Below are 15068 nucleotides of genomic sequence, written 5' to 3'. Positions count from 1 at the left end.
GAGTTGCCTCCTTACAGATTATGTCAATATGGTCCTTCCAGAATTATCACTATACTTCCAACTTTCCTTGAGCAACCAATCTTTGGTAAACCTTAGATTGTCCTTGACAATTGCTTAATCATTTTAGTCATATCCAGTTCTAGACCTTTTCCCATCTTAATGCCCCAGACATTTGGAAAATTTTAGAAAGGGTGAATATAGCACATGTAATCGATCCTATATCCGAAGCATATGGGACACGATTCATGATGTCTCACATAAAGACTAAACCAGTCTTTTGCTATACCATTTCCATTTTTATTTGCCAAGTTCTCATAATTCAGATTATGAAAAGGGATGCCGTAATCATAATCGAATTTTAGAACGCAAATAATGGACCCATATACAGAATTTCCTTATGTTGAGCCATTCCAACATGAAATTCATATATATCCTTGACTAAATGATTAAAACCTCACGATCTAAGCTTATATATTTGAGATGAAGTATAATTTCCTCTCCCTTAATTATAGCAAAACAACTTTTTCCCAATTGAAACCTTTTGTTTTCTATAATTAACATTGCTAACTTGCAATACTTCATCATAATTATCATGCTCTCACTAACATGATGATTATTAGCATAACACTTATGCTCCCACTAGCTTTGACATGTACTCAGAAATCAGCTGGACTTCTAGAAATCAATACTTTATTGACTTTCTTACCAAAGTTCAGATTTCTAATACTAGATTGTTTTGATAGAACTTTATCAAAATCATACACCTTCCCTTAGATAGCATAATTTTGTGTCTAAACAATTATGAATAGGGATGCCGTAATCATAATGGTTAGACCTTTTTGCCACTTCTCACAAGTCCAAGTTAGTGTGCCGGTAATCCACACATGCTCCACTAACGACTTGAGAATGCAAATATCACAATTGCTATCTAACTAAGATCTACTTAGTGAAAGTGTTTCCTCACCATCATTTTCATGAATCGGAGAGAAACCTTATGACACTTAGATTTAATGGTGTATGTGTTCTTATCCATGTGAATTGTCAAAACCATAATCACAAGACAAGGTTAATGACAAATCCAAACTCATATGGACTGAACTCAATCTTAATTTATTACCATCTGGCAGCTCAAGGGGCTGCCATTGCTTCCAAGTTTTTTGTGCAGCCAATTGAGAACTCTAAGAACTCATATGCAAAGCCAACTTTAATTGGAATGGGCACAGAATATGTCAACACGATAGGTTATAAACCTCAAGTCGTGTGCTAGTGAAGAACGTCAGGTTTTATTCTTGATTAGTTCTTGAGATTTCAAGACCTTTAAGACTCCCACTGTCCTCTTGACATATAAGACTCTCTTGTCAAATATTCCAGAGATAGTGTAGATTCTAATCAAGACAAACACTTCTCACTATTGGCCTTAGTTGGTCTTTGTTTTATCCAAAACATCACAACTTACCAATTTCAAATGTACAAGAGTAGGATGCTTTTACTCTTACATTTGACAAGTGTTTTAAACCTTCTTTAAGACATGTCACTCAAGTTATAATTTTAGATTATAACTCTAAGAATTGTTTTTGGAACGAAGTATGACTCATCTTCTTGATTTAACCATTTCAACAATTCAAGATTCCTCTTCTTAGTCAAAAGAATGCACTAAGATTCCTTTAGAGAAATAATTGTGCTATGGTTTCTTAATCATTAAGATGATCACAAAACTGATACTAAAGTACTCTCCCATCTTTTCAGATTTGAGAAACTTTTATCTTTCTGCCTAAGTTGATTCATCTTATTCGCTCTGCCTTACATTGGAACCTTTTCCAATGTCTCAGAGTTACACTTAAGCTTGTAAGTATAATCATATTTACTGAGCTTTAGTAAACTATGACGAATAGTCTCATCGATTATTTGTGGTGGACTTAACCAGTGCACAAGAATGTGTAACACAAGGTTAATGACAAATGCAAACTCATATGGACTGAACTCAATCTTAATTTCTTGCCATCTGGCAGCTCAAGGGCCTGCCATTGCTTCCAAGTTTTTTGTGCAGCCAATTGAGAACTCTAAGAACTCATATGCAAAGCCAACTTTAATTGGAATGGGCACAGAATATGTCAACACGATAGGTTATAAACCTCAAGTCGTGTGCTAGTGAAGAACGTCAGGTTTTATTCTTGATTAGTTCTTGAGATTTCAAGACCTTTAAGACTCCCACTGTCCTCTTGACATATAAGACTCTCTTGTCAAATATTCCAGAGATAGTGTAGATTCTAATCAAGACAAACACTTCTCACTATTGGCCTTAGTTGGTCTTTGTTTTATCCAAAACATCACAACTTACCAATTTCAAATGTACAAGAGTAGGATGCTTTTACTCTTACATTTGACAAGTGTTTTAAACCTTCTTTAAGACATGTCACTCAAGTTATAATTTTAGATTATAACTCTAAGAATTGTTTTTGGAACGAAGTATGACTCATCTTCTTGATTTAACCATTTCAACAATTCAAGATTCCTCTTCTTAGTCAAAAGAATGCACTAAGATTCCTTTAGAGAAATAATTGTGCTATGGTTTCTTAATCATTAAGATGATCACAAAACTGATACTAAAGTACTCTCCCATCTTTTCAGATTTGAGAAAATTTTATCTTTCTGCCTAAGTTGATTCATCTTATTCGCTCTGCCTTACATTGGAACCTTTTCCAATGTCTCAGAGTTACACTTAAGCTTGTAAGTATAATCATATTTACTGAGCTTTAGTAAACTATGAGGAATAATCTCATCGATTATTTGTGGTGGACTTAACCAGTGCACAAGAATGTGTACTCGATCCCTTAGTCCTTTGCTTGACTCACACATCCATGTGAACAAGTAGTTAGTCTTAATTTTTCCATTGCTTGAAAGTTCTCATCCATCATGCTGTACAACTTGCATGATTCCAAGTTTCGGTCCAATTGAAACTCGTGTGATGAAAATCTATCCTTATTTGGTAAATTTAGACATTACCACAAATGAAAGAATAAATTTCATATTTCCAGTCTTGCTATTAATGGAATCTTATAAGCAACAAAATTTTCACAGATGTCATTGTAAGGATATTTTAAAATAAATAAAATCAGAATTTTTCCTTTTATTTTAAAAACTTTGCGGAAGAACTTATCCTTAAAATCCATATGAAAACTTGTTGTTATCTATTCCTAAGCAATATCTCATAACTCCTAAGAAGTAGCTCAAGAATCCAATCTTCAAACTATGCGATAGAGATACATCTGCGCGATCTGATTCAACATATTCTTTCTTTAAGTTTCTTTACTTTCCTTTGATTCTTAAAACATCAACATGTGACCCAGTCACATCATGTATCAAGAATCTCAGAATAGAAACTTAGCAGAGTTAGATAGCGGACTTTACCTGAAGTAGAGTCAAAATTATTGACTTTAACATCCTTAGGTAAATTTGGCACCTTCGCAATTAATGCCCATTCCTTTGGCAATGGACCCTTGATAATGAGACTATCTCAGACTTAGCCTCCCTCTCTACCATTTGGTCAACCGAGTTGACTATGGCCGATCCATTTCCATTGGGAAGAGAGAGCTTTACTGGATATTTAATGTCATCATTGTCAATGTCCATAAAGTTTTAGGAAGTTGATCTTAGCAAATGGATAAGATCATTAAGGGTCTCGTCTTAATCTGTTTCATAGGAGTCCCAAAGGAACTCACTATGTGACTTAGAAAGTGATTGAGCCACTAACTTTCTCAAGATTTTGACACCCAACTCTCCCGGCTTGTCAATATGTGACTACATCTCCAAGATATGACCACACATAGACCTTTACTTTCCAATAGGGCTTAAGTGACCTTAAACTTTTCAAGAACTTGTGGGTTAGGGAGAATAATGGGAGGAGGTGAAAGAAGTATGATTTCCATGGGACATCATCTTCATTTAGGAAAGCTTGTCTCAAGAGATTTAGGAAGATCATAAATATCTAAACCAGACATATTTTGGGAGATATTCAAGATAGTTGATCTTAAGTCCTTAATATGACACCCAATACGAAATATTAAGGCTAGGACCCAACAAACTATTTTATAACTTAGAAGAGGGATGTCGTAATCCAAGCTATGAAATATTTGAAGGTAGGTGAATGACGATTCACTAATTTCCACCAAGATAAACGAAATGTATTATTAGGTTTTAATTGGATTTGAAACTCCTAGATCTTTGAGATTCATTGAACTGTTCAATGGCATGTTTCAATCTCGAGTGTGCCCTTCAGGTTTTGTGACTAGGATGCCGAGGATCACAAAACAAGGTGTGAAGTAACCATGCAAATTACTTGGTACCCTTAAGTGTTTACCCCTCAATCGATGTACCGGTTAACCACACACGCTCCATTGATACTATGATAAACATTAAGTTACCCTTTGCCTACCTTGTTAAATACGAGTTAGTGTGCCGGTTAACCACACACGCTCCACTAACCGACTTAAACAAAGTGCAAAGTGTAATTTCATGGATTAGCACCTTATTCACATTTTCCTAAGTAACTAAGATTAGGTATTTATAAAAAGGTTTAGTTACTTAGTATTTATCATTAATACTTTTAATGAAGGGAGTATTCTAGTCCTTGTCCTACCCGTTCGGCTAACGACCCTCCACCGGTCAAGGAAGTGGTGGGTGAGAGTGTACACCCATTAAACTGCCATTTTCTAGGCAGTAACCTTATACCTCCCTTATAGACCGGCTTTGTGAATGAGGCCTACTAACGGTAAGACTGACTTTACTCTTATACATATATATATATATATATATATATATATATATATATATATATATATATATATATATATATATATATAATTAACTTATAATATTATAAAGTATAAGGGTTGAATTTGAACTATTAAAATTCTAAGGGCTAACTTGGAATTAAAGTATTCATAAGTGAACACTTTTCAAATTCCAAAACTTGAGTGTAACGCCCGTGTTTCTGGGCTTGCCATTTTTAGCAATGTAATAGTCTAGGTTAACCTTGTAACTCAAATTGAAATAATAAGAATGTATTATTTGTGAATTATTTGAATTATGTGATTTATGTGCGTATTTTCTTAATTTTTATAATTTAATGAATTAAGAATAAAATAAGTGTCAAAATTAAAGTGTGATATAAGCCCGACATCTTTGCATAAAGTTGTAGTGGTTGAAACAAGGATTCCGGAGATATAAGGAATGCCAAAATCCGAGTTATAACGAAGAAGTTATGACCTGTCGAAGTTTCGAGACAGAACCGGCACGACGCCGAGTGACGTAAAATATGAATTTAAGATAGAGCGATATTTAGCCTTAGCAATCTAAACGAAAGTCGTAGATTTCGTTAAACCGAGAGCGTGCATAAAAGGAACGCTCAAATCTGACTTCGTATGAGGAAGTTATGATTTTCTGAAGTTTCGACATGGCAGTATGCAGCCCGAATACTCGATTTGAGATCGAGTGGTTTTTAGCCGAAACAATCTAAATGAGAATCGAATATCTCGTTGTTAGTAGCGAAACGATGACAAGTTAGGCGAGAACGGACGTCAGACGAAGAAGTTATGAATTTATAACGAAGTTTTTCTGTCCCGGCCTTCTAAAAATAAATAATAAAAATAAAAGTCAAAATTAGCCAATGGATTCTAAATGAAAGTTGTAGAGTATGGTCTGACCTTCGCGTGGATATAAAGAACATCGAAAACGGAGCTCGTATGCGAAAGTTACGCAATTTAGAAGTTCGACGAGTCAATTACGCCCCGCGTAATTTGAGTACGCCCAGCGTACTCAGTCGGATGCAACTTGTCTGACCGATACTCGAGTGCCACCAGTCGACGCATGCGGTGACGTCAAAGTACGCCCCGCATAACCCGAGTACGCCCCGCGTAATTTGAGATTACGCCCCGCATAATCCCAGACCCTCAGCCTATAAATAGAACTCGAATTCAGACATTTTCTCTTGTTCAAACTCTTCCCTCTCTCCAAGTTTTGCCTCGTTTTGCATGCCGTTTATACCCCGAAGCCCCGGTAATATTCCCGAGCCTCGAAGCAAGATCCGAAGCCCCGAGGATCCCGAAGAGCGTTATTCCCGAGCCGAAACGCTGCCCGCGAGGAGCCCGGTTTTGTGAAGATCTTCCAGATCTACGGAGAAACACCTCTTCTGCAAGCCGTAGTGCTGCCCGATCATCTTCTGATCAAGTGAGTGTGTAGTTATTTTCTTTCCAACGCAATATTATGAAGTATATTATATAAAATACGTGCTACATGTATATTATTGTGTTGTTATATGTGTGAGTGTATATTCACTCTCTTCTATCTTATAGATCTGATGTATTCTCTATGAAATACGTGTTATGTGTGTATGCCTCATCTGTTATGTGGAATATGTATTGATTAAAGCATGTTGTACAGGTTTTTAAACTATGTATAAAAATGTATATTTTTATCTACTAATATGTTGGGTAGAACATGGGTAGATAATTGGTGTGAAATAAACAGATGAGAGGCCTCGGTGTTATTGGTGTTATTCTAGTCATTCAGCAGAGTATGGATGACGACCACGGACTATTCTAGACTGTCCTGTGGAACACTAGCAGGCTCATTACCTGTAGGTGTTGTGAACGACGTGTTCACCGGTGTACTCTATCCCCTACATGGTTGCCTTTAGGACACTTATTGTTGAGGAAGCCCCTCTGCAGTAATGTCCGTCCCAATGAAAAATCCTGAAATAGGTTCCTTATAATAGACGTTATTTTTAGGAACGTAAAGTGAGGATAACGGGAATGCGTAATCGGGTTTATTGTTGATTGTTGTAATTAAATATAATTATTGTGGGTTTGAAAACCCTACATGCTCACCAGGCTCCCAAGCCTGACCCACTCAGTTTATTTGTATTACAGGAAGTGGCGCTAGAGCTTAAGGTGGGTGAATCATCAAGTTGTTTTGTTTACAAGTCTGTATATGTATATATTTGTTGAATGACTTGTAATGCTATCGTTTATGCTTTATGATCTGTATCGGAACATGACATCCCGACTTTTGAATATGAAATGAAATCATATGTCTTATGAAATGTTTTGGTAAATATCTATTTTATCATGTTTTGTTTTTGGGAACAAATTCCGCATCTCTTTTAAAATTAAAAGGATTTACTCTGAAAATGTTTAAAAAGCATAAATGAAACTGGTCTTTTCTGGCCGAGATTTTGGGGATGTCACAGTTGGTATCAGAGCATTAGTTTAAGCGAACTAGGAATTTGTAGGATTTCTAGACTTAAACTTAGGATGCTAAGTGGAGATTGTGAGATGTGTGTCTGATAAATTTTAGACACGAGCACTAGTTTATTTTAGGAAAGTTGCCTAAAATGCTTCCATGTGCTAAATGTTATATGTTGCCATACATGATATTAATTGTTCGGATCTACGGTTTGTTGCCAACCGGATCTGAAGGTTTATGTGTTTAGGATTCTAAGCGTATATATACGATATTAGAACTAGCACGTAATCGTTCGGAGTAATAAGGTGAAATTATTCGGTGTGTAGATCAAAAATGGTGAGAACAAGAAGCGGAGTTGGAAATGCTGATGAAAACAGGAATCAACCGCCTGTAAATCAACAAGTACCTGTCGTAGCTGTTGCACTTGAGCCGATAACAATGGCTGGTGTACAAATGATGATTCAAATGATGTTGGATTGTCAGATGGAAGAAACAAGACGCCTGCTTAGGCAGAATCGCGAAGAATCGTCAATTCAAGCGGAAGAGCCCGAGGAGAATGGAGGGCAGTCTGGAGGAGAAAACTTTAGTGGGATCATTGGTTAAGACGAAAAACCAGTGGTTAGACGCAATAACCAGTATGGAGGAAATGATGGTCGTGGGTGCAAGTATAAGGATTTCATGGCATCCAAACCACCATGCGTATCCGGAAGCCCGACGCCGGTACAAGTTATGGACTGGGTCTCCGAAATGGAGACTATGTTTGAAAGTTGCGAATGCAGCAACAGGCAGAAGACCGCTCTTGCGATCCCTCTGCTAAAATCTGGCGTGTTGAGTTGGTGGATGCTGTTAGCTGACTCTATGCCCAAGGGAGAAGCAAGCAAAATGCCTTGGGAAGACTTTGTGGAACAACTAAAGCTACAATACTGCTCCGAACAGGACCTTCTGGAAATCAGTAATGAGTTTCAGAATTTGAAGAACGGGAAATTGAGCGTTACTGAATACGCTACAAGTTTCACGGAAAAGATGAAGTTCATCCCATATTTGGTGCCTACAGAACTCTCTAAGGTCAACAAGTTTGCCCTTGGACTACCAGCGGACTATGGTCCAATGGTTAAGCAAGCAACCACATTGAAAGCCGCCATCTGGGCTGCTAGAAATGTTGAGACCCAAATCAGGGAAAAAGGTCTAGAAAGGTCAGAGGTTGGTGAGAAAAGGAAAATCGATGGATTTTCAGGATCCAGCAAGAAAAGTAAATTCTCGAAGTCTAGTTCGAGAGGAAGTGGAGGAAAGGTAGAGGCGAAATGGTGCGACAAGTGCAAGAAGAAGCATCATGGGAAGTGTGGCGGGGAAACCACATGCTTCAAATGTGGAAAGCCAGGGCATTATGCCAACAACTGCACCTTCACCAAGAATGTTTGTTATGGTTGCGGTGAGGAGGGGCACATCTCAAGAGATTGTATGAAAAAGAAGGAAGCAGCAAGACCCAACATTCCGCCAAAGCCAAAGGCGAGAGCATTCCAGATGACACTGGAAGCTGCTAAAGATGAAGCTGATGTCGCTTCAGGTACCTTTCTCGTTAAAAAATTGCCTGCCCAAATTTTATTTGATTATGGAGCCAACTACTCCTTTATATCGCATGAATTTGGTAGAAAACTAGCTTTGCCTATTGTGAGACTAGATAATGCTTTATTAGTCGAAGTTGCTAGTGGCAAGTTTTACCTGTTAGCCATCGTATGAAAAACATTTTAATTGATTTGAATGGGAATAAGTTCCACGAGGAATTATTACCTATAGAACTTAATGGTTTCGACATCGTTTTGGGAATGGATTGGATTAGTGCCAATGATGCCGAAATTTTATGCAAGAAGAAAATAGTGAAAGTGAATCCGCCTGGAAAGGAATCGTTTATGGTGTATGGAGATAAACGCAGAGTAAATTCTGGAATCATTTCTCTAATGAAAGCTAGAAAATGTTTGACCAAGGGGTGTACATCATACTTAGGATTCGTGATCGATGCTAAGAAGGAAAAGAAGGTGATGCAAAATATTCCTGTTGTGTGTGATTATCCGGAAGTATTTCCCGAAGATCTTCCTGGATTACCGCCCACTCGACAAGTAGAATTCCGTATTGACTTGTTGCCCGGAACAACGCCAATTGCAAAAGCACCTTATCGATTAGCACCGACGGAGATGAAGGAGCTAATGATGCAACTTCAGGAGTTATTGGACAAAGGTTTCATTAGACCTAGTTCATCACCCTAGGGAGCTCCGGTGTTATTCGTAAAGAAGAAAGATGGAAGCATGAGGATGTGCATTGATTACCGAGAGCTGAATAAGGCAACAATAAAGAATAGATATCCGTTGCCAAGGATTGATGACCTATTCGATCAGCTACGAGGTTCAAGTTATTTCTCAAAGATCGACTTGAGGTCAGGATATCATCTACTAAAAGTAAGAGAGCAGGATATAGAGAAGACTGCATTCAGAACCCGATATGGACACTATGAGTTTTTGGTTATGTCGTTTGGACTAACCAATGCTCCAGCAACATTCATGGATTTAATGAACAGAGTTTGTAATCCGTTCCTTGATAAATCTGTGATAGTGTTCATAGATGACATTCTGATTTATTCAAAAAGCCAAGAGGAGCATGGCAGACACTTGCGAGAAGTTTTGGAAGTCTTGAAGAAGGAGAAGCTGTATGCGAAGTTCTCCAAATGTGATTTTTGGATCCGTGAAGTCCAATTCTTGGGTCACGTGGTCAACCAGGAAGGGATAATGGTTGATCCAGCAAAGATCGAAGCTGTGATGAAGTGGGAACAACCGAAAAGTCCCACGGAGATTCGAAGCTTTTTAGGATTAGTCGGATATTACCGAAGGTTTATCGAAGGCTTTTCTTCGATCGCTAGTCCATTAACAGCTTTAACCCACAAAGGAGCTACTTATGCTTGGAATGATAAGCATAAAGAATCATTCGAGAAGCTAAACAAGAAACTATGCGAGGCACCGATACTTTCTCTACCCGATGGAGTTGAAGACTTCGCTGTTTATAGCGATGCGTCTGGGGTTGGATTGGGTTGTGTTTTGACCCAAAGAGAAAAGGTGATAGCATATGCATCTCGACAGCTGAAGGAGCATGAAAAGAACTACCCGACTCATGATTTGGAGTTGGCAGCGGTAGTTTTCGCTCTGAAAATATGGAGGCATTACCTCTATGGCACGAAGTGCAAACTTTTCACTGATCATAAGAGTCTCCAATATCTCTTCAATCAGAAGGAATTGAATATGAGGCAACGACGCTGGCTAGAATTACTTAAAGACTACGACTGTGAGATACTTTACCACCCTGGTAAAGCCAATGTTGTCGCTGATGCTCTCAGTCGGAAAGTCAATCTTGAAAGGAGAAGGCCAAGAGCGTTGAGAATTGAAGTTGTCTCGACTATTTTGGAAAGTATAAAGAAAGCTCAAAGCGAAGCTTCTGAGAAGAATGACCGAAAGGAGGAACGTTTGGGTAAAACATTGATGTTCGGTGTAAACAGTCACGGACTGAAGGTGTTCCAAGATCGGATTTGGATACCTAAGACAGGAGGAGTCAGAGATCTTCTGATGGAAGAAGCTCACAAGACCATGTACTCGATTCATCCCGGTAGCACTAAAATGTATAGGGACCTGAAACCCTACTACTGGTGGCCGACGATGAAGCTTGACATTGCGAAGTATGTGGCGAAGTGTGTGACTTGTGCGAGAGTCAAGACACAACATCAGAAACCGTACGGGAGTTTAGAACCATTGCCTGTGCCTATGGGTAAGTGGGAAGACATTACTATGGATTTTGTCACTAAACTAGCCAGAACAAAGAATGGTCACGACATGATTTGGGTGGTCGTCGATCGATTCACTAAGAGTGCGCATTTCATAGCTGCCAGGGAGAAATGGTCAATGGAAAAGCTTGCGAATTCTTATGTGAAGGAAATTGTGAGACTTCACGGTGTTCCGCTAACAATTGTGTCGGATCGTGATAGTCGTTTCACCTCAAGATTTTGGAAAAGTCTACAAGAGGAATTGGGTACCAAGTTGTGTTTAAGTACAGCTTACCATCCGCAGACTGATGGTCAGAGCGAACGGACAATACAAACACTTGAAGATATGCTGAGAGCGTGTACCTTGGAATTCCTAGGTAATTGGGATGAACATTTACCTTTGGTAGAATTTTCCTATAATAATAGTTTTCACTCGAGCATAAAGATGGCACCTTATCAAGCTTTGTATGGACAGAAGTGCCGTACGCCATCTTGTTGGCTTGAGGCTGGGGAAAAGCAGTTTATGGGGCCGGAGATAGTCCATCAAACTGCTGAAAAGTTGAAAATAATTAGGGAGAGAATGTTAGCAGCTCAGGACCGTCAAAAGAGCTATGCTGACAAAAAGCGAAGACCGATGACTTTTAAAGTTGGAGATTCGGCTTTGGTTAAAGTCTCGCCATGGAAGGGACTTATAAGATTTGGAAAAAGGGGAAAGTTAAGTCCAAGGTTTATTGGACCGTTTAAAGTTCTTCAGAGGATTGGGAACCAAGCTTACAAGCTCGAACTACCAGAAGAACTGAATGGAATTCATAACACTTTCCATGTGTGTTATTTGAGGAAGTTCACGGGAGAAGTTCCCGACATAATTCCACTTTCGGAGTTGAGGATCGTGAGAACAAAAGGTTGATTGAGGAACCTGAGGCAATTGTTGACCGAAAGACTAAGAAATTGCGACGTAAGATGGTGGAGTTAGTGCTTGTCCGATGGAAACACATGAATGGGCCAAATCTCACCTGGGAGACGGAGAGTGACATGAGGAGTCGCTATCCGCATTTGTTTGTTGATGTGTGATTCCGGGGACGAAATCATTTTAAGGTGGAGAGAATTGTAACGCCCGTGTTTCTGGGCTTGCCATTTTTAGCAATGTAATAGTCTAGGTTAACCTTGTAACTCAACTTGAAATAATAAGAATGTATTATTTGTAAATTATTTGAATTATGTGATTTATGTGCGTATTTTCTTAATTTTTATAATTTAATGAATTAAAAATAAAATAAGCGTCAAAATTAAAGTGTGAGATAAGCCCTACATCTTTGCATAAAGTTTTAGTGGTTGAAACAAGGATTTCGGAGATATAAGGAATGCCAAAATCCGAGTTATAACGAAGAAGTTATGACCTGTCGAAGTTTCGAGACAGAACCGGCACGACGCCGAGTGACGTAAAATATGAATTTAAGATAGAGCGATATTTAGCCTTAGCGATCTAAACGAAAGTCGTAGATTTCGTTAAACCGAGAGCGTGCATAAAAGGAACGCTCAAATCTGACTTCGTATGAGGAAGTTATGATTTTCTGAAGTTTCGACATGGCAGTATGCAGCCCGAATACTCGATTTGAGATCGAGCGGTTTTTAGCCGAAACAATCTAAATGAGAATCGAAGATCTCATTGTTAGTAGCGAAACGATGACAAGTTAGGCGAGAACGGACGTCAGACGAAGAAGTTATGAATTTATAACGAAGTTTTTCTGTCCCGGCCTTCTAAAAATAAATAATAAAAATAAAAGTCAAAATTAGCCAATGGAGTCGAAATGAAAGTTGTAGAGTATGGTCTGACCTTCGCGTGGATATAAAGAACGTCGAAAACGGAGCTCGTATGCGAAAGTTACGCAATTTAGAAGTTCGACGAGTCAATTACGCCCCGCGTAATTTGAGTACGCCCAACGTACTCAGTCAGATGCAACTTGTCTGACCGATACTCGAGTGCCACCAGTCGATGCACACAGTGACGTCAAAGGACGCCCCGCGTAACCCGAGTACGCCCCGCGTAATTTGAGATTACGCCCCGCGTAATCCGAGACCCTCAGCCTATAAATGGAACTCGAATTCAGCCATTTTCTCTTGTTCAAACTCTTCCCTCTCTCCAAGTTTTGTCTCGTTTTGCGTGCCGTTTATACCCTGAAGCCCCGGTAATATTCCCGAGCCTCGAAGCAAGATCCGAAGCCCCGAGGATCCCGAAGAGCGTTATTCCCGAGCCGAAACGCTGCCCGCGAGGAGCCCGGTTTTGTGAAGATCTTCCAGATCTACGGAGAAACGCGTCTTCTGCAAGCCGTAGTGCTGCCCGATCATCTTCTGATCAAGTGAGTGTGTAGTTATTTTCTTTCCAACGCAATATTATGAAGTATATTATATAAAATACGTGCTACGTGTATATTATTGTGTTGTTATATGTGTGAGTGTATATTCACTCTCTTCTATCTTTTAGATCTGATGTATTCTCTATGAAATACGTGTTATGTGTGTATGCCTCATCTGTTATGTGGAATATGTATTGATTAAAGCATGTTGTACAGGTTTTTAAACTATGTATAAAAATGTATATTTTTATCTACTAATATGTTGGGTAGAACATGGGTAGATAATTGGTGTGAAATAAACAGATGAGAGGCCTCGGTGTTATTGGTGTTATTCTAGTCATTCAGCAGAGTATGGATGACGACCACGGACTATTCTAGACTGTCCTGTGGAACACTAGCAGGCTCATTACCACGTAGGTGTTGTGAACGACGTGTTTACCGGTGTACTTTATCCCCCACATGGTTGCCTTTAGGACACTTATTGTTGAGGAAGCCCCTCTGCAGTAATGTCCGTCCCAATGAAAAATCCTGAAATAGGTTCCTTATAATAGACGTTATTTTTAGGAACGTAAAGTGAGGATAACGGGAATGGGTAATCGGGTTTATTGTTGATTGTTGTAATTAAATATAATTATTGTGGGTTTGAAAACCCTATATGCTCACCAGGCTCCCAAGCCTGACCCACTCAGTTTATTTGTATTACAGGAAGTGGCGCTAGAGCTTAAGGTGGGTGAATCATCAAGTTGTTTTGTTTACAAGTCTGTATATGTATATATTTGTTGAATGACTTGTAATGCTATCGTTTATGCTTTATGATCTGTATCGGAACATGACATCCCGACTTTTGAATATGAAATGAAATCATATGTCTTATGAAATGTTTTGGTAAATATCTATTTTATCATGTTTTGTTTTTGGGAACAAATTCCGCATCTCTTTTAAAATTAAAAGGATTTACTCTGAAAATGTTTAAAAAGCATAAATGAAACTGGTCTTTTCTGGCCGAGATTTTGGGGATGTCACATTGAGGGCAAGTTTTGAAATTATTCAAAACTAATTAATTCCATAACTTATGTGTTTAAAGTAGTTTTACTCCAAAAACTCTTCAAGTTCCATAACTTGAGGACAAGTTATGGAAGACTTTAAACTAATAAAAGAATGTTTCTTTTCTTTATTTTATAACTTATGGAACTAATTAAGGTTACATTTTTTTATTAATTATTTAATGAAGAGACTCTTGAACCTCCATAACTTGAGGACAAGTTATGGAGTCATAAAACAATTTAATGAGGAAAAAGACTCTTCATTTTGTAACCTTTGACAACTTTTATGAGTCTTAAGATTCATAAATGTGACTTTTAAGTTACATAAACACCTTTTATGAACTTCTTTTAGATTAATTTGGATTAAAACCAACTATCACATAATTTTTTCATTAATCTAAATTCACTCATAAAACAAGGTAACATAAAAAACTTTTGGTGATCCATAACTTATTCTCAAGTTATGAAATTCTTTAAAACATTAACACCAAATTTTGTAACACCATAAAAACTTTGAATCAATTTTTTTTAAAACATTTTCATATCCATAACTTATGGAGGTTTCAAAAAATAAAACTCTTTAGATAAAACTTTTAAAACTAATAAAATAATCATATCATTTTATCTTTT

The sequence above is a fragment of the Lactuca saligna genome, chromosome 5 (genome assembly GCF_052625555.1).
Source record: "Lactuca saligna cultivar CGN05327 chromosome 5, ASM5262555v1, whole genome shotgun sequence".
Classification (NCBI taxonomy): Eukaryota; Viridiplantae; Streptophyta; class Magnoliopsida; order Asterales; family Asteraceae; genus Lactuca; species Lactuca saligna.
Note: the sequence above shows the minus strand (reverse complement) of the source record.